Source organism: Pseudophryne corroboree, chromosome 6, assembly GCF_028390025.1.
Source record: "Pseudophryne corroboree isolate aPseCor3 chromosome 6, aPseCor3.hap2, whole genome shotgun sequence".
Classification (NCBI taxonomy): Eukaryota; Metazoa; Chordata; class Amphibia; order Anura; family Myobatrachidae; genus Pseudophryne; species Pseudophryne corroboree.
Window position 1 is genome coordinate 371,859,915 of NC_086449.1, and position 21,274 is coordinate 371,881,188.

The window sequence follows — 21,274 nt, forward strand, 5'->3', positions numbered from 1 at the left end:
TATGCAGCTAAACTTTCTGTGAAATGAAAAAAGTAAAATGTGCAAAATAAAACTTATAAAAAAAAATGTGTTTTGTTTGAATTAATAACACATGCAGTGTTTATTCACAAATGTTATGTGACACGTGTTGAATTGCCACCAGTATGAGCAACAGATGCTTTTCATATGTTTAAATCTGTGATCCCTAGGACTGCAGCCTTTATTAGTGACTCACTGGCTCTTAGATTCCATGAAGCCACTCTGTTGCTCCACACCTTACTGGTAAGCATTTAGACAGTGAACTTTCTTTGTGTGTTTGAGCTTAAGAACATGCAAAAATATCGGGATCACCGTAAAAGCCTGGCAAAGGAACTGCTAATAATGGTGCAACAAAACACCCTTAACCTATAGTTGTTCCCTTACTCATATATTATGTATAATGTCGCGCTTTCCACTGCGCCTCAAGAGTCTCCCCTATACAGTTGTATCCATTTGCTTCTTTCCACAAGTTAAAATACTGTATATGCAGTCTTGAGGAACAACAAAAAATAGAATTCATTGTTATAGCCAGTTTTTTTAGGTTAAATATTAAGATTTGTAATTACAGAGCCAACAATATCACTGTATCACACCCTTTGGTTTCACATCTCTTTTTAGTAAACTGCCAGTTGTGATGGTGGGCAACTGTAAAACTGTGTATGTGTCCTTTTACTAAAGATGGACCAAACGAACACACTGAGAAAAAAAACAATCGCTCTAATTTACAATTTGTGTGTACATAAGAGCTATAGAAGATACTTGTATAGTGCAAGCATAGTTAGCAGCAATTGTCGTTATGAAGGTGTAAGCTAGTTCAATAAGTAACATCTGCAGCTATTACAGACACTCCAATGTTGGCATAGTTTGTAGGAATGTGCCACTATTTAAAAAAAATGACAACTAGTCATCGATAATACATCTAAACAGCAATTCCAGCAGTCACACAGAAGATGACAAAGCAAGACTCAAATCGTAAATCTATTATAATATGTAAGATGTACTTAACTATCCCCTTACTCTAATTAGGAAAATTGCTAAAAGATATTTTTGGAACCCCCCATTACATGTGTTAAGGTGCAAACTAAACTTGTTTGTGGGCTGCCTCTTCCCTCTCTACATACCATAGAGCTAGCAACTCCGCTCAACTTCAGTAAGCCCAGAGGTTACCGTAACAACACACTAAACAAAACAAGAGACAAAACAGAGTGGTAAAGAATGCACTGTCCCCCAGATGGAGTAGGAGAAATGGATTTAAAGAGGAGTACAAAAAAGAATAATTTTTTCTCTAACATCATATCTGGGTGGAAATTGGTAGATGATGTGGAAATTCCAAAGAACGGACCATATGTTCAGCTGTGGCTGCGCACAATACTACATTACAAAAACTTGAAATTTGCAAAACTCTGAATGTATGAACCGATGACCAGGTGGCTGCCTTGTGTAGTTGCTCCACATTGGCACCATGTTGCGCTACCCAGGAGTCTTGCACCAGTCTGGTAGAAGAGGCCACCAGGTAAGCAGGAATGCTGATCATCACATTGATCCTCCTAGTGCTTGTGTTATTTCTTTTTCATCCACTAGGGGTCACTGGAGTACTCTTGGGATATGGAGGGGGCGTTAGCCGGATAGGCACAATTTAAATATTTAAATTAGTAACTCTCCATACTCCCATAGTACCTCAGTGTTTTTTTGTGCCTCACCAGGATAGAGGCACAAGTGGAGTCCCTCCACACATTTTTACTATTTTTTATCTTTTTACTTTACTTTTAATCACAATCCCTTCCCAGCTTAGGGAAGAAGCTTGGGTCCGGGATTGTGCAAGCTGCAAGGCAGCTACTGGCTTGTCGGCGCTCAGAGAGGAGCACCGCCATAGACCACAAGCAGCTCAGTCACTGAGCTGCAGGAAAGAGCTGGACAGAGCTTACAACAGAAGCCCCGTCATAGCCTCTCACATCACACAGGTAAGGTTGCTGGGGTAGATCAGGGCGGTCAGCTCACACTGCCGCCCCGCTGTGTGTGGGGACTGCACTGATGTTAAGAGAGCCCCACCGCCCGCCACTTATATGCCCGCCGCCGGCCGCTCATATCCTCGCCACCCGGCCGCTGATACCGCCTTTGCCGCTCCTCAGCTTTCGGCACCCGCCGCTCCCCAGCTCCCAGCCACTGATACAGCGCCCGTTGCGCTGCCAGCGATCCCCGGTCATTGCTCTTGCTAGGGGGGAGCAGAGGGGGGACGACTGCCTCTTCATCCCTTAACTCAGACCGCGGACAGCTCTCACTGCTGCCGCAGTCTGTCCCCATAACAGGCAACGCAGCTGTGTGTGTGTGTGTGTGGGGGGGGGGGTAATGCCTACAGCAGCACTATACAGGCTGCAGGGGTTTAACATAATAAAAGGCTGCATGGTTTAACTGGTAACAGGCTGTTAAGCCTATATTAATAAAAGACCATGGTTTTATGGGTTATAAAGGTACCAGGGGCACTTATTTATAACCTGGAATGTTGCTATGTAATACATAGACTGGAGGCCATTTTAACTATACTTCCTGCTTCTTCCAGGAAGGTGCTGTCCTACAACACTCCGCCTCCGGATGGAGCAGGGGTGTTACTAGGAATTTGGACGGATCAGTTTTCATATAGTCTGGCCACGTGCACTGCACTTCGGCCGTATACACACCTTAGTAACATTTTACTGAGTCGTGGGACTTGTCTGTCTTTGTTTGTCTGTGTACATGATGAGTAAGGCATCGGCAAAATCAAAAAAGCAGCTTAATTGCAATGTCTGTAAGAGTGTGTTACCTGATGGATCTACCACATGCACAGTATGTTTTGTAAATACAGCTACAAATACGATTTCTTCTCCAATTTCATCTTCTGATACTCAATGGGCAATACTAGCGGATGTAATGGCTGGGTTACAATCAGAATTGGCCGCCGCTCGACAAGAGCAGGCAATGGCAAGATCTGAGGATCGGCTGAGACCGCCAGAGATACCAGAAGGGTCTCGGGATATGTCTCAGTCCTTGCAAAGATCCAAGTCTACTTCGGGTCACAAAGATGGATATAATTTTTCTTATAATTTTCCAGTTTCTGCTATGTTGTTTTCTGACTATTAAATGTCAGACCTCACTGCGCAAGATGAACATGAGGAAGGTGAATTGGACCAGCAGTCAGTCAGATAGTGAGGATATTGACAGCCCGGGCATTGATTTTCTCATCAGGGCAGTACGTCAGTCTCTGAAGAACCTCTTACAAATGATGAGGTGATATTTGCTAAACGACAGCGATCTCCGGTGTGTTTTCCTTTTTCAGAATCTTAATAAGCAGTTAATAGAGGCATGGAAGAATCCGGATAAACGGTTTTCTATACCTCGCCGGTTTCCGTCTAGTTACCCGTTTCCAGAGTCTGTGACATGTAAATGGGAGAATTCTCCAGTGGTGGATTCATCGGTCTCAAAACTTTCTAAAAAGTTAACCATTCCAGTACCAACTGCTACTACGCTTAAAGACCCGTCAGAGCGTAAACTAGAAACTATGCTAAAGTCAATGTATACAGCAGCAGGGGTGCTGCTTAGACCTGGTTTGGTTGGAATTTGGGTAAATAAGGCTGTAATTATTAGTGATGTGCACCGGAAATTTTTCGGGTTTTGGTTTTGGATTCGGTTCCGCAGCCGTGTTTTGGATTCGGACGCATTTTGGCAAAACCTCCCTGAAATTTTTTTGTCCGATTCGGGTGTGTTTTGGATTTGGGTGTTTTTTTACAAAAAACCCTCAAAAACAGCTTAAATCATAGAATTTGGGGGTCATTTTGATCTCATAGTATTATTAACCTCAATAACCATAATTTACACTCATTTCTAGTCTATTCTGAACACCTCACAATATTTTTAGTCCTAAAATTTGCACCGAGGTTGCTGGATGACTAAGCTAAGCGACCCAAGTGGCCGACACAAACACCTGGCCCATCTAGGAGTGGCACTGCAGTGTCAGGCAGGATGGCACTTCAAAAAAAATAGTCCCCAAACAGCACATGATGCAAAGAAAAAAGAGGTGCACCAAGGTCGCTGGATGGCTAAGCTAAGCGACACAAGTGGCCGACACAAACACCTGGCCCATCTAGGAGTGGCACTGCAGCATCAGACAGGATGGCAGATTTAAAAAAATAGTCCCCAAACAGCACATGATGCAAAGAAAAAAAGAGATGCACCAAGGTCGCTGGATGGCTAAGTTAAGCAACACAAGTGGCCGACACAAACACCTGGCCCATCTAGGAGTGGCACTGCAGTGTCAGGCAGGATGGCACTTCAAAAAAAATAGTCCCCAAACAGCACATGATGCAAAGAAAAATGAAAGAAAAAAGAGGTGCAAGATGGAATTGTCCTTGGGCCCTCCCACCCACCCTTATGTTGTATAAACAGGACATGCACACTTTAACGAACCCATCATTTCATCGACCGGGTCTGCCACACGACTGTGACTGAAATGACTGGTTGGTTTAGGCCCCCACCAAAAAAGAAGCAATCAATCTCTCCTTGCACAAGGCAAGATGTCCACTTCCTCCTCATCGTCCGATTCCTCACCCCTTTCACTGTGTACATCCCCCTCCTCACAGATTATTAATTTGTCCCCACTGGAATCCACCATCTCAGGTCCCTGTGTACTTTCTGGAGGCAATTGCTGCTGGTGAATGTCTCCACGGAGGAATTGATTATAATTCATTTTGATGAACATCATCTTCTCCACATTTTCTGGAAGTAACCTCGTACGCCGATTGCTGACAAGGTGAGCGGCTGCACTAAACACTCTTTCGGAGAACACACTGGAGGGGGGGCAACTTAGGTAAAATAAAGCTAGTTTGTGCAAGGGCCTCCAAATTGCCTCTTTTTCCTGCCAGTATACGTACGGACTGTCTGACGTGCCTACTTGGATGCGGTCACTCATATAATCCTCCACCATTCTTTCAATGGTGATAGAATCATATGCAGTGACGGTAGACGACATGTCAGTAATCGTTGGCAGGTCCTTCAGTCCGGACCAGATGTCAGCACTCGCTCCAGACTGCCCTGCATCACCGCCAGCGGGTGGGCTCGGAATTCTTAGCCTTTTCCTCGCACCCCCAGTTGCGGGAGAATGTGAAGGAGGAGCTGTTGACGGGTCACGTTCCGCTTGACTTGACATTTTTCTCACCAGCAGGTCTTTGAACCTCTAAAGACTTGTGTCTGCCGGAAAGAGAGATACAACGTAGGTTTTAAATCTAGGATCGAGCACGGTGGCCAAAATGTAGTGCTCTGATTTCAACAGATTGACCACCCGTGAATCCTGGTTAAGCGAATTAAGGGCTCCATCCACAAGTCCCACATGCCTAGCGGAATCGCTTTGTTTTAGCTCCTCCTTCAATGTCTCCAGCTTCTTCTGCAAAAGCCTGATGAGGGGGATGACCTGACTCAGGCTGGCAGTGTCTGAACTGACTTCACGTGTGGCAAGTTCAAAGGGTTGCAGAACCTTGCACAACGTTGAAATCATTCTCCACTGCGCTTGAGTCAGGTGCATTCCCCCTCCTTTGCCTATATCGTAGGCAGATGTATAGGCGTGAATGGCCTTTTGCTGCTCCTCCATCCTCTGAAGCATATAGAGGGTTGAATTCCACCTCGTTACCACCTCTTGCTTCAGATGATGGCAGGGCAGGTTCAGGACTGTTTGCTGGTGCTCCAGTCTTCGGTACGCGGTGGCTGAATACCGAAAGTGGCCCGCAATTCTTCGGGCCACCGACAGCATCTCTTGCACGCCCCTGTCGTTTTTTAAATAATTCTGCACCACCAAATTCAATGTATGTGCAGAACATGGGACGTGCTGGAATTTGCCCACATGTAATGCAGGCAGAATATTGGTGGCATTGTCCGATGTCACAAATCCCCAGGAGAGTCCAATTGGGGTAAGCCATTCTGCGATGATGTTCCTCAGTTTCCGTAAGAGGTTGTCAGCTGTGTGCTTCTTATGGAAAGCAGTGATACAAAGCGTAGCCTGCCTAGGAACGAGTTGGCGTTTGCGAGATGCTGCTACTGGTGCCGCCGCTGCTGTTCTTGCTGCGGGAGGCAATACATCTACCCAGTGGGCTGTCACCGTCAAATAGTCCTGAGTCTGCCCTGCTCCACTTGTCCACATGTCCGTGGTTAAGTGGACATTGGGTACAACTGCATTTTTTAGGACACTGGTGACTCTTTTTCTGACGTATGTGTACATTTTCGGTATCGCCTGCCTAGAGAAATGGAACCTAGATGGTATTTGGTACCGGGGACACAGTACCTCAATCAAGTCTGTAGTTGCCTGTGAATTAACGGTGGATACCGGAAACACGTTTCTCTCCACCCAGGCTGCCAAGGCCTGAGTTATCCGCTTTGCAGCAGGATGACTGCTGTGATATTTCATCTTCCTCGCAAAGGACTGTTGGACAGTCAATTGCTTACTGGAAGTAGTACAAGTGGTCTTCCGACTTCCCCTCTGGGATGACGATCGACTCCCAGCAGCAACAACAGCAGCGCCAGCAGCAGTAGGCGTTACACTCAAGGATGCATCGGAGGAATCCCAGGCAGGAGAGGACTCGTCAGACTTGACAGTGACATGGCCTGCAGGATTATTGGCTTACCTGTGTAAGGAGGAAATTGACACTGAGGGAGTTGGTGGTGTGGTTTGCAGGAGCTTGGTTACAAGAGGAAGGGATTCAGTGGACTGCTTCCGCTGTCATCCAAAGTTTTTGAACTTGTCACTGACTTCTGATGAATGTGGTCCAGGTGACGTATAAGGGAGGATGTTCCTAGGTGGTTAACGTCCTTACCCCTACTTATTACAGCTTGACAAAGGCAACACACGGCTTGACACCAGTTGTCCGCATTTCTGTTGAAATAATTCCACACCGAAGAGGTGATTTTTTTTTTGTATTTTGACCAGGCATGTCAATGGCCATATTCGTCCCACGGACAACAGGTGTCTCCCCGGGTGCCTGACTTAAACAAACCACCTCACCATCAGAATCCTCCTTGTCAATTTCCTCCCCAGCGCCAGCAACACCCATATCCTCATCCTGGTGTACTTCAACAGTGACATCTTCAATTTGACTATCAGGAACTGGACTGCGGGTGCTCCTTCCAGCACTTGCAGGGGGCGTGCAAATGGTGGAAGGCGCAACCTCTTCCCGTCCAGTGTTGGGAAGGTCAGGCATCGCAACCGACACAATTGGACTCTCCTTGGGGATTTGTGATTTAGAAGAACGCACAGTTGTTTGCTGTGCTTTTGCCATCTTAACTTTTAAGTTTTCTAGCAGCAGGATGAGTGCTTCCATCCTCAGGTGAAGCTGAACCACTAGCCTTGAACATAGGCCAGGGCCTCAGCCGTTCCTTGCCACTCCGTGTTGAAAATGGCACATTGGCAAGTTTACGCTTCTCCTCAGACGATTTTGATTTAGATTTTTGGTCATTTTACTGAGCTTTATTTTTTTGGATTTTACATGCTCTCTACTATGACATTGGGCATCGGCCTTGGCAGACGACGTTGATGGCATTTTATCGTCTCGGCCATGACTAGTGGCAGCAGCTTCAGCACGAGGTGGAAGTGGATCTTGATCTTTCCCTATTTTACCCTCCACATTTTTGTTCTCCAATTTTTAATGTGTGGAATTATATGCCAATATCAATAGCAATGGCCTTCTCCTATATATACTGCGCACAACTGAAATGCACCACAGGTATGGATGGATAGTATACTTGACAACACAGAGGTGGGTAGAGCAGTGGCCTTCTGTACCGTACTGCTATATATTATATACTGGTGGACGGCAAACTGTGCAAAACAAATGCACTACAGGTATGGATGGATAGTATACTTGACGACACAGAGGTAGGTAGAGCAGTGGCCTACTGTACCGTACTGCTATATATTATATACTGGTGGTCAGCAAAATTATGCACTGTACTCCTACTATATACTTCAATGCAGCACTGATATGGAGTGTTTTTCAGGCAGAGAGCGTATAATACTGATGGTCACTGGTCAGCAAAACTCTGCACTGTACTCCTCCAATATAATACTGGTGGTCCCCAGTCCCCACAATAAAGCAGTGTGAGCACAGATATATGCAGCACACTGAGCACAGATATGGAGCGTTTTTCAGGCAGAGAACGTATAATACTGGTGGTCACTGGTCAGCAAAACTCTGCACTGTACTTCTATATAATACTGGTGGTCCCCAGTCCCCCCAATAAAGCAGTGTGAGCACAGATATATGCAGCACACTGAGCACAGATATGGAGCGTTTTTCAGGCAGAGAACGTATAATACTGGTGGTCACTGGTCAGCAAAACTCTGCACTGTACTCCTCCTATATAATACTGGTGGTCCCCAGTCCCCACAATTAAGCAGTGTGAGCACAGATATATGCAGCACACTGAGCACAGATATGGAGCGTTTTTCAGGCAGAGAACGTATAATACTGGTGAAACTCTGCACTGTACTCCTATATAATACTGGTGGTCCCCAGTCCCCACAATTAAGCAGTGTGAGCACAGATATATGCAGCACACAGCACAGATATGGAGCGTTTTTCAGGCAGAGAACGTATAATACTGGTGGTCACTGGTCAGCAAAACTCTGCACTGTACTCCTCCTATATAATACTGCTGGTCCCTAGTCCCCACAATAAAGCAGTGAGCACAGATATTTGCAGCCACCTGAAAAAAACAGAGGACGCCAGCCATGTCCTCTCACTATCATTTCCAATGCACGAGTGAAAAATGGCGGTGACGCACGGCTCCTTATATAGAATACGAATCTCGCGAGAATCCGACCGCGGGATGATGACGTTCGGGCGCGCTCGGGTTAACCGAGCAAGGCGGGAAGGTTCAAATCTGCCTCGGACCCGTGTAAAAAGGGTGAAGTTCGGGGGGGTTCGGATTCCGAGTATCCGAACCCGCTCATCACTAGTAATTATATGGATAACACAGCTCAGGTCCGCCCTACAAGACGACCACCTTATACTTCTCGTTGATCACATCTGTGAAGCTGCTGAGTACCTATGTACAGCTTCTATGGACGTCTGCCAGGTCAGTTCTTGCCTTTCAGCGTCACTAGTTACGGCACAACGGGCACTCTGGATGCATTCTTGGCAGACAGAGGCCAAACGAGGAATAGAAGTGTTACCTTACGCTGGCGAGAAGTTGTTTGGTCCTGAATTGGACAAATGGATTTCTGAGGCCACGGGGGGAAAGTCTATTTTCCTACCATTGCCTGCACAGGTACCTAGACGGAAATACTCTGGACCAGCGTTCAAATCCTTTAGACCTCAGCCCTTTCGAGGCTGTGGTAGAGGAACAACCACACATGGTAGACGTGGTTGAGGACGTGGTTTTCAACAAACCACCCGTCGTCAGGACGCTAAGACCACCGACAAGCCAGTGGCATGACGGGCTCCCAGCCCATCTCGGATCTTCAGTGGAGGGGGCACACCTTCAGACGTTCCATTTGGCGTGGTTCCAGACATCCACAAATGGGTGGATCCGCAATTTAGTGTTAAAAGGTTACAAAATAGAGTTCGATTGTCTCCCACCAATGCGCTTTTTCAAGACAGGACTGGCTGTGTCAGAAGACAAGAAGGCTGTTCTGCAGATCGCAATTCAGTCTCTGCTAAATTCAGCAGTTTTGATTCCGATCCCAGTTCACCAACAAGGTCAAGGTTATTATTCCAGTCTTTTTGTAGTACCAAAGCCGGATGGCTCGGTCTGACCAATATTGAACCTAAAGGGGCTCAATCAGTACGTCACTTACTACAGATTCAAGATGGAATCCCTGCGGACAGTAATTGCAGGTTTAGAGCCACAGGAATTCATGATTGCGATGGATCTCAAGGATGCGTACTTATACATTCCAATTTGGCCACCGCATCAGAGGTACTTAAGGTTTGTTGTACAGCAAAACCATTATCAATTTCAGGCTCTACCGTTTGGCCTCTCGTCTGCACCTCGGGTATTCACCAAAGTGATGTCTGTGATGATAGCTCATCTCCGATCCCAGGGAGTGATAATAGTTCCATACTTGGACAATCTGCTCATCAAAGCTCCGTCTCAACAGATACTCCTCCAACATGCCTTGCTGACATACAATGTGCTTGTTCAGCACTGTTGGATTGTCAACGTGAAGAAATCAAATCTGATTCCGTAACGACTTCAATTCCTAGGAATGATTCTCGATACGGTGAATCCAAGAATTTACCTGCCAGAACAGAAGGTACAGAGTATTCGTCATCCGGTACAGTTAGTGCTCAAGCCTCGCAGAGTCTCGGTACATTTGTGCATTCGACTGTTAGGAAAGATGGTGGCGGCTTTCGAAGCGCTCCAGTTCGGAAGATTTCACTCACGTCCTTTCCAACTGGATGTTCTCGCACAGTGGTCAGGCTCGCATCTGCAGATTCACCAGATGGTGCGGTTGTCTCCATGGGCCAGAGTATCACTACTCTGGTGGCTCCGAGTACACAATATCACCGCAGGAAAAAGGTTTGGCGTCTGGAATTGGATAATTCTAACGATGGACGCAAGTCTCAGAGGTTGGGGAGCTGTGATCCAAAATTGTCAGCTTCAGGGTCTCTGGTCAGATCATAAAAGATTGCTGTCTATAAATGTCCTTCAACTTAGGGCAATTTACAACGCGCTGCGATAAGCAGTGCACATGCTCCGGTCTCAGACTGTCCAAGTGCAGTCAGACAATGCAACGGCAGTCACGTACATCAACAAACAAGGAGGAACACAAAGCCACATGGCCATGCGGGAAGTGGCTCGAATCCTCAATTGGGCCGAGCATCACCAGGTGATATTGTCGTCAGTGTTCATTCCGGGAGTTGACAACTGGGAGGCGGATTATCTCAGCCGTCGGGATTTTCATCCAGGAGAATGGGCATTAAATCCAGAAGTGTTTCACATGTTGGTCCAGAGGTGGGGTTACCCACAGATGGACCTGATGGCATCTCACCAAAATCTTCAAACATCCCAGTATGTGTCCAGAACACGAGATCCAAAGGCAGTGGCAGTGGATGCTCTCACGATCGCGTTACCGTTTCCGCTGATTCCTCTGTTGCTAAAGCAGATCAAACGAGAGTCCACCACAGTCATACTAGTGGCGCCTCATTGGCCGTGGAGAGCATGGTTCTTGGATCTCTGCTGGCTATTCGCAGACGATCCTTGGCCGCTCCCGCTACGTTCAGACCTGTTACAACAGGGTCCGTTCCTTTACCCCGATTTTAGCGCAGCTGCGTTTGACAGGGTGGCTGTTGAAACCGCCCTCTTGAGAAGAGAGGGTATTCCGGAATCTGTTATACCAACCATGTTACGGACTAGTAAGCCAGTCACGGCAGCTCATTATCACAGAATTTGGCGTACCTATATAGGTTGGTGTGAAGCTCGTAAGTTTCCGACATCATCTTTCAAGTTATCCCGTCTTTTGCTATTTTTACAGACTGGGTTAGATGAAGGACTACGTTTATCTACACTCAATGTGCAGGTCTCTGCCTTGTCAATTTACTTTCAAAGGCGTTTGGCTCTTTTGCCGACTGTACACACCTTCCTGCAAGGTGTCCTCAGAGTACAACCTCCATTTCTACCACCTACAGCGCCATGGGACTTGAATCTAGTTTTAGACTTTTTACAGTCTTCATATTTTGAACCCTTACAACAAGTGGATGTTAAGTTTCTCACTTGGAAAACAGTTTTTCTCCTAGCCTTAGCTTCAGCAAGGCGTGTTTCAGAATTGGGTGCCTTGTCATGCAAGCCACCGTATTTGGTGTTTCATGATGACAGAGCAGAACTTCGGACATATCCCGCTTTCCTACCAAAGGTAGTATCATCTTTTCACATCAATCAACCAATAGTAGTTCCTGTGTTATCAGAAGGTTCAGGAACTTCTGCTACTTTGGATGTGGTATGCGCACTACGCGTTTATGTAGCCCGAACGTCTACAGTTCGTAAGACGGATACATTGTTCTCTACGATGCTGCCAAGATGGGTTGGCCAGCTTCCAAGCAGACCTTATCCAGATGGATTAAACTGACCATACGTCAGGCTTATCTTCATCCTAGGTTGCAGCCGCCGGCATCAGTTTCAGCTCATTCCACACGTTCTGTGGGAACTTCATGGGCAGCAGGTCGTGGGGCCTCTACGACGCAGCTTTGCCGTGCGGCTACATGGTCATTAGTGCACACGTTTGTGCGCTATTACAAGTTTGATACGTTTGCGGCATCAGCATCTAGCATTGGCCGTCTAGTGTTACAGGTGCCAAACAGCTCTCCCGCCCAAGGGAGAAACTTTGGTATGTCCCAAGAGTACTCCAGTGACCCCTAGTGGATGAAAAAGAAAAAAGGATTTCTCGAACGTCCTAGTGGATGCTGGGGACTCAGTAAGGACCATGGGGAATAGACGGGCTCCGCAGGAGACTGGGCACTCTAAGAAAGATTTAGTACTACTGGTGTGCACTGGCTCCTCCCTCTATGCCCCTCCTCCAGACCTCAGTTAGAATCTGTGCCCGGCCAGAGCTGGGTGCTTTTAGTGAGCTCTCCTGAGCTTGCTAATAAAGTATTTTAGTTAGGTTTTTTATTTTCAGAGAGCTTCTGCTGGCAACAGACTCTCTGCTACGTGGGACTGAGGGGAGAGAAGCAAACCTACTAACTGCGGCTAGGTTGCGCTTCTTAGGCTACTGGACACCATTAGCTCCAGAGGGATCGAACACGGGAACCTAACATTGGTCGTCCGTTCCCGGAGCCGCGCCGCCGTCCCCCTCGCAGAGCCAGAAGACAGAAGCCGGCAGGTTGATGCAAGAAGACATCAAAATCGGCGGCAGAAGACTCCTGTATTCATATGAGGTAGCGCACAGCACTGCACCTGTGCGCCATTGCTCCCATATTACACCCACACACTCCGGTCACTGTAGGGTGCAGGGGGGGGGCGCCCTGGGCAGCAATTCAGTACCTCCTGGCAAAAGCAGCATATATACAGTTGGACACTGTAATATGCATGAGCCCCCGCCATTATTTTGACACAAAATCACAGGACAAGCCCGCCACTGAGGGGGCGGGGCCTTCTTCCTCAGCACTCACAGCGCCATTTTCTCTCCACAGCTCCGCTGAGAGAAAGCTCCCCAGGCTCTCCCCTGCAGAAGCACGATAGAGAGGGTGAAAAAGAGAGGGGGGGGGGCACATAAATTTGGCGTAAAAACAATATATACAGCAGCTACTGGGTTAACACTAAGTTACTGTGTGATTCCTGGGTCATATAGCGCTGGGGTGTGTGCTGGCATACTCTCTCTCTGTCTCTCCAAAGGGCCTTGTGGGGGAACTGTCTTCAAATAGAGCATCCCCTGTGTGTGTGGTGTGTCGGTACGTGTGTGTCGACATGTCTGAGGTAAAAGGCTCCCCTAAGGAGGAGATAGAGCAAATATGTGTGTGAGAGGGTGTCTCAGTCGACAACGCCGTCACCTGTTTGGATATGTGTAAGTGCTAAGGTGAATTTGTTGCACAAAAGATTAGAGAACAGACAGGAAGTCTACCCATGTCTGTCCCTATGTCACAGACCTTCAGAGTCTCACAATGCTCACTATCCAAAATAATAAACACTGATATCGACACAGAGTTTGACTCCAGTGTCGACTATGATAATGCAAAGTTACAGCCAAAATGGCAGAAAGGTATTCAATATATGATTATTGTAATAAAAGATGATTTGCATATCACTGATGACTCATTTGTCCCTGACACAAGGGTACACATGTTAAGGGGAAGAAAGCGGAGGTAAATTTCCCTCCTCTCATGAGGAAAAAGAGTGGGAATCTCCAGACAAGAGACTGCAGCTTCCCACAAAGAATTCTCAGGCAGTATCCTTTCCCCACTAGGGCCAGGATATGATGGGAATCTTCCCCTAGGGTGTCACGTTTGCCCAGAAGGTAGCCCTAGCTATTCTCAGGGATCCTGCAGATAGCGTGCACATTCTGGTACACTACTCAGACCGGCGATTGCGTCGGCATGGGTTTATAGCGCTGTGGCAGCGTGGCCAGGTACCTTTTCAGCAGAGATTGAGACCCTAGTATGCATATAGATATATATATGTATATATAGAGATAGAGATATATATTAAAGATGCTGTCTTAAGAGATATGTATATATATAAAACATGCCCAAAGAGACATGAGTATACTGGGTCCTAGAGTCAAAGCTATGTTGATTTCTGCTTGACGTGTCCTGTAGAATATGCAATGGACAGATGACGCCGACTTAAGAGGCATATGGAAGGCTGAGGATTGTGTGGAGAAGGGTTCTCGGACCTGGTCTCCACAGCTATAGCTGGTAATTCTGATATTTTGCCTTATATTCCTGCACAGCCTAGGAAAGCACGACATTATCAAATGCAGCCTTTCAAATAAAGAAACAAGAAAGTCCGAGGTGCGTCCTTTCTTGCCAGAGGCGGGGGCAGAGGAAAGAAGCTGCACAACACAGCTAGTTCCCAGGAACAGAAGTCCTCCCCGGCCTCTACAAAAATCCACTGCATGTTGCTGGAGCTCCACAGGCGGAGCTGGGCCCGGTGGGGGCACGCCTTCGTAAGTTCAGCCACAAGTGGGTTCACTCCCTGTTAGATCCCTGGGCAATAGATATTGTGTCTCAGGGATACAAGCTGGACTTTGAGAAGATGCCCCCTCACCGACGGCCCTGCCGGCTTCCCCCCACGAGAGGGAAACAGTGTTAACTGCAATTCACAAATTGTATCTTCACCAGGTGGTGGTCAAGGTTCCCCTCCTTCAACAAGGAGGGGGTTATTATTCGACCATGTTGTAGTCCCGGAACCAGACGGTTCGGTCGGACCTATATTGAATTTAAAATCCCTGAACATATACCTAAAAAAGGTTCAAGTTCAAGATTGAATCGCTAAGAGCGGTCATTGCAAGCCTGAAAGGGGGAGATTTTATGGTGACTCGGGACATAAAGGATGCATACCTTCATGTCCCCATTTATCCACCTCATCAGGCGTACCTCAGAATTGCGGTACGGGATTGTCATTACCAATTTCAGACGTTGCCATTTGGTCTCTCCACGGCCTTTAGAATAGTCACCACGGTAATGGCGGAAATGATGGTGCTCCTGCGGAAGCAAGGTGTCACTATTATCACGTACTTGGACGATCTCCTCATAAAAGCGAGATCAAGAGAGCAGTTGCTGAACAGCGTATCACTTTCTCTGGAAGTGTAACGGCAACACGGCTGGATTCTATATATTCCAAAGTCGCAGTTGGTTCTTACAGCTCATCTGCCTCTCCTAGGCATGATCCTAGACACAGACCAGAAAAGGGTTTATCTCCCGATAGAGAGAGCTCAGGAGCTCGTGACACTGGTCAGGAATCTATTAAAACCAAAACAGGTGTCAGTGCATCACTGCACTCAAGTCCTGGGAAGGAGGGTGGCATCATACGAGGCCATTCCCTTCGGCAGGTTCCATACGAGAACCTTCCAATGGGACTTACTGGACAAGTGGTCCGGATCACATCTTCAGATGCATCGGTTAATCACCCTATCCCCCAGAGCCAGGGTGTCTCTCCTGTGGTGGCTGCAGAGTGCTCACCTTCTCGAAGGTCGCAGATTCGGCATTCAGGACTGGGTCCTGGTGACCACGGATGCAAGCCTCCGAGGGTGGGGGGCAGTCACACAGGGAAGAAATTTCCAGGGGCTGTGGTCAAGGCAGGAGACTTGCCTTCACATCATTATCCTGGAACTAAGGGCCATATACAACGCCCTAAGTCAAGCGGAGACCCTGCTTCGCGACCACCTGGTTCTGATTCAGTCAGACAATATCACCGCAGTGGCTCATGTAAACCGCCAAGGCGGCACAAGGAGCAGGGTGGCGATGGTAGAAGCCACCAGAATTCTTCGCTGGGCGGAGAATCACGTAAGCGCACTGTCAGCAGTGTTCATTCCGGGAGTGGACAACTGGGAAGCAGACTTCCTCAGCAGGCACGACCTACACCCGGGAGAGTGGGGACTTCATCAAGAAGTCTTCGCGCAGATTGTAGGTCGGTGGGAACTGCCTCAGGGGGACATGATGGCATCCCGCCTCTACAAAAAGCTACAGAGGTATTGCTCCAGGTCAAGAGACTCTCAGGCGATAGCTGTAGACGCACTGGTGACACCGTGGATGTTCCAGTCGGTTTATGTGTTTCCTCCTTTTCCTCTCTTACCCAAGGTGCTGAGAATCATAAGGAAAAGAGGAGTGAGAACAATACTCATTGTTCCGGGTTGGCCAAGAAGGACTTGGTATCCAGAGCTGCAAGAAATGCTCACAGAGGACCCATGGCCTCTGCCTCTAGGGCAGGATCTGTTGCAGCAGGGACCTTGTATGTTCCAAGACTTACCGCAGCTGCATTTGACGGCATGGCGGTTGGACGCCGGATCCTAGTAAAAAAAAAAAAAAAAGGGGATTCCGGATGAGGTTATTCCTACGCTGATAATGGCTAGGAAGGACGTGACGGCTAAACATTATCACCGTATACGGCGAAAATATGTTGCTGGGTGTGAGGCCAGGAATGCCTCTACAGAGGAATTCCAGCTGGGCCGTTTCCTTCGCTTCCTACAGTCGGGAGTGACTTTGGGCTTAAAATTGGGGTCCATTAAGGTCCAGATTTCAGCCCTATCCATTTTCTTTCATACAAAAACTAGCTTCTCTGCCTGAAGTTCAGACGTTTGTAAAGGGAGTGCTGCATATTCAGACCCTTTTTGTGGCACCTTGGGATCTTAACGTGGTGTTGAGTTTCCTGAAATCTCACTGGTTTGAGCCGCTTAAGACCGTGGAGTTAAAATATCTCACGTGGAAAGTGGTCAAGAATTGGCGGCTTTGTCATGTAAAAGCCCCGATCTGGTTTTCCATATGGACAGGGCAGAATTACGGACTCGTCCGCAATTTCTGCCGAAGGTGGTGTCATCTTTTCATTTGAACCAACCTATTGTGGTGCCTGCGGCTACTCGTGACTTGGAGGATTCCAAGTTACTAGATGTAGTCAGGGCTTTGAAGATTTATGTAGCCAGAACGGCTGGAGTCGGGAAACCTGACTCGCTGTTTATCCTGTACGCATCCAACAAGCTGGGTGCTCCTGCTTCAAAGCAAACTATTGCTCGCTGGATCTGTAACACGATTCAGCAGGCTCATTCTGCGGCTGGCTTGCCGCCTCCAAAATCAGTAAAAGCCCATTCCACAAGGAAGGTGGGCTCTTCTTGGGCGGCTGCCCGAGGGGTCTCGGCATTACAGCTTTGCCGAGCAGCTACTTGGTCGGGTTCAAACACTTTTGCAAAGTTCTACAAGTTTGATACCCTGGCTGAGGAGGACCTTGTGTTTGCTCATTCGGTGCTGCAGAGTCATCCGCACTCTCCCGCCCGTTTGGGAGCTTTGGTATAATCCCCATGGTCCTTACGGAGTCCCCAGCATCCACTAGGACGTTAGAGAAAATAAGATTTTACTCACCGGTAAATCTATTTCTCGTAGTCCGTAGTGGATGCTGGGCGTCCGTCCCAAGTGCGGACTTCTTCTGCAATACTTGTATATAGTTATTGCTTAAATAAGGGTTATGTTATGGTTGCATCAGGTTTGTCTGATGCTCTGTTGTTGTTCATACTGTTGACTGGGTATGTTATCACAAGTTGTACGGTGTGATTGGTGTGGCTGGTATGAGTCTTACCCTGGATTCCAAAATCCTTTCCTAGTAATGTCAGCTCTTCCGAGCACAGTTTCCTTAACTGAGGTCTGGAGGAGGAGCATAGAGGGAGGAGCCAGTGCACACCAGTAGTACTAAATCTTTCTTAGAGTGCCCAGTCTCCTGCGGAGCCCGTCTATTCCCCATGGTCCTTACGGAGTCCCCAGCATCCACTACGGACTACGAGAAATAGAATTACCGGTGAGTAAAATCTTATTTTTGGTACTTACCAGATAAATCCTTTTCTTTGAATCCACAGGGGGCACTGGACGCCCACCCAGAGCAGTTTTACATGTCTTGTGGTAAGTTCAGTGGATCTTATGGGTAACACATTCTCACCGACTTGTTCAAATGTTCAGGTTATATCGATTATGGTGTAAACTGTTTAGTTAGTTATGTGTCAACTTCATTGTCTGTAATGTTATATGTAATTCTCCATTGTTCATCTTCTCTCTCGCTCCTGTTCGGCTCAGTAAAAAAACACTGAGGTACTATGTGAATAGGGAGGAGAGTTACTAATTTAAATATTTAAATTGTGCCTATCCTGCTAACGCCCGTCCATATCCCAAGAGTACTCCAGTGCCCCCTGTGGATTCAAAGAAAAGGATTTATCTGGTAAGTACCAAAATCCTATTTTTAGAGCACAAAGTTTCTGTCAGTCTTCCACTGTGTAACAGTTCTATCCACATAGATACTCAGAGGCCTTACTATGGGGGTAATTCCAAGTTGATCGCAGCAGGATTTTTGTTAGCAATTGGGCAAAACCATGTGCACTGCAGGGGAGGCAGATATAACATGTGCAGAGAGAGTTAGATTTGGGTGGGGTGTGTTCAATCTGCAATCTAATTTGCAGTGTAAAAATAAAGCAGCCAGTATTTACCCTGCACAGAAATAAAATAACCCACCCAGAAGTTTTTTATAACATTGAGGATTGAGTAATTGTCTGTGCTTCCGTGATATACATTTGTAACGGCCAAAGGACAATGTTGCCACCTTTGTCCGATGGTTTTATAATCACATCTCGCCATGTTTCCATCTCACGTTTTGCTTGTCTTTCTTTGAAATTGAGATTTCTAGATGGGTATTGATGGCCCGTTTTGATTTGGACGTAAGTGTCATCAAATTCTTTTGACATCCTGTTGAGAAAGACCCTAATTTCTGGGCTGGTGTTGTCAGGTGGAAAGAATGAGGACTTGGGTTTGCATTTGGGTCGACAGGGAGTGTCATCTTCCATGTTTGATTCCAATAGTAAATCCTCTAGGGCTTGGATCGCTTGAAGGTCATCAGTGGACAAATCGGTGTTGCTATTATTCTCTTGTCTTGAATGTTGTTTAGCAAAAAACTTTTTCAGAAGAAGTTTTCTTCCAAATAATCTAAGATCTTTCTCCCAGGAGAATCTGTTAAACGATCTAGAGGGTGAAAAAGAAAGGCCTTTGGCCAAAACATCCATATGCACAGGGGAGAGATGTCTGTCAGACAGATTGATAACCTGTAAGGAAGGAGAGGTCAGTTGGGTTACCGCAACGTCTTCCTCTGACGGGCCGGATATCGGGCGGTCTTTGATGTATCCCAATCTGGGTTGCGTCTGTCGTCTCTTCTTTCCCCCCCGCCGGGTTTTCCTTGATTTCTGATCCGACCTCTTGGTTTCGAACCCTGGCCTAAAAAACGTGGAGAAAAATCTCCTTCTTCCTGATTATATTTGGAGTTGTCGAAAGTCTCACTAGCTGAGTCCCCACTGTTGGAGGATTCGAATTCTGAGAAAGTCGGGTCGTCCCTCTGTTTTCGATTCCTATTCGGGAGTATGGGATTCCACCTAAAAATATCTCCACGTGAGAAATCTCGTTTGTCCCTGATAAATTTATTCCGCTTCCGATCTACTATGGTCTGTTCGTACAGTTTTAATTCTTTTTGGGATTTCTCAAAGGCTGTCTGAAAAGACAAATCTTTTTCCCAAGTTTCCAAGTTATGGCCCAATTCATCTATTTCTTTTTCCACTTGATCTAAGAGTAGTGTATCATGTTTGACCAAAAGATGTAGTAATTCGTGAGAGCACTTCAAAACTGCTGCCTCCCACTCGGTCTTCAAGTTCTCCGTAGCAAGTGGAAAGGAGGGGAATATTTTGGGTCTTAGCCCCGGGGCACAATCTTGTGTTTGATGTAGTTTTGTAGTGTGGTGACGTCCCACGATAGACGAGTTCTTTTCTGCAAACTTTTTTGCAATCTAGTGAAAGTGGTCTTCCAATCAGAGTTGGCGGGAGATTCTTCAAAATTTTCTGAGAAGGGGTCACCAAAGTTCTCCAGATTTTGTCGTTTTGTTAACTCTGCTTTAAGTGAAAAAGTGGTCATATTAAGGACCTACTAATGTAGAGAAAAGTATAAGATGGGATTGTTACTGCTAAAATAGACAGATCCGGGAAGGAAAGAGTCATAAATGTGTAGGTAAAGGTAAAGACCGTGCCAATAGATCAGAGACTGTTTTTGCAACAGTAGAGGATACTTGTAAGGAGACACAGGGCGATCTGGCACAGGATTTATCGAAATGTGATAATAGAAGAATTAGAGAATTGGACAGTGTGTTGCCCTTGTTGGTAAGGGAAAAAACGGCAAAATTAGCCGTTTTATATATAAATATATATGTATAAATATTATGTTGTCCTGGTTGGTGGTGCACCCAGAGCCAGAAAGTGCAAAGATTTCAGAAATTGGAAGAGAAAGGAAGGCTCTTGTGTGGGCGCACTCTTTTTAAAGAAAGTAAGTAATATCTGACAATTTTGAAAAATGTTTAAAACATAACTTTTATTAACATTATTATAACGCGAATACTCTTCCCGGAGATCTATCACTAAAGATACAGATTTAAATGTATCTTTAAAATTAAAATTGTTCTGGTCTCTTTACTATAAAGAGTATTTGGAAAGGTTGTAGACATAAATAGGTCATACCCCCATTTCCCCTGACCAGTACAGGATTTCTGTATTAATGGAACCACAGGATGGTCAAGACACAGTTGTATATAAGGAAAAGCTCTTTGGCTGTAGGTAACTAGGGTAGTGATCAGCAGTCACACCTCTAGGGATAATACACCTAATTAACATACAAATATCATGATTTGAAAAAATGTCATACAAAATTTATAGGCATCATGAAGTCAGTGCGAATATCTGTTATAAACACTGAGATAAGAGGATTGCAGGATAGAAATTAGTGGTGATACTGCTGTTGGTGTTTTTATCACATAAGTGAGGAAAATCCTGCTCTACAACACCAGGTATTCGCAGGCAGTCTCCTTTCCTGATACTGACCTGGCCCAACGCTGTTTAGCTTCCAAGATCAGACGAGATCGGGCGTTGGCAGCGTGGTATGGTAGTAGAGAATTTATGTGTACACCAATGAGAGTGCACCTATATAGGAAATATGAAATTTTAAGAAAACAGAGAGAAGAGTAATAGGAGAAAGAATAGTGAAAATATGTGGATCTGCTTTCCACGTTAGACCCGGTTCCAAAA

The 21,274-nt window shown here is 46.4% G+C and overlaps 1 pseudogene; it reads right to left on the reverse strand.

Annotated features, from left to right (window-relative positions):
* Window positions 1-21,021: 21,021 nt before the first annotated feature.
* On the reverse strand, window positions 21,022-21,140 carry LOC134937628 (5S ribosomal RNA; annotated as a pseudogene).
* Between the last annotated feature and the right edge of the window lie 134 nt (window positions 21,141-21,274).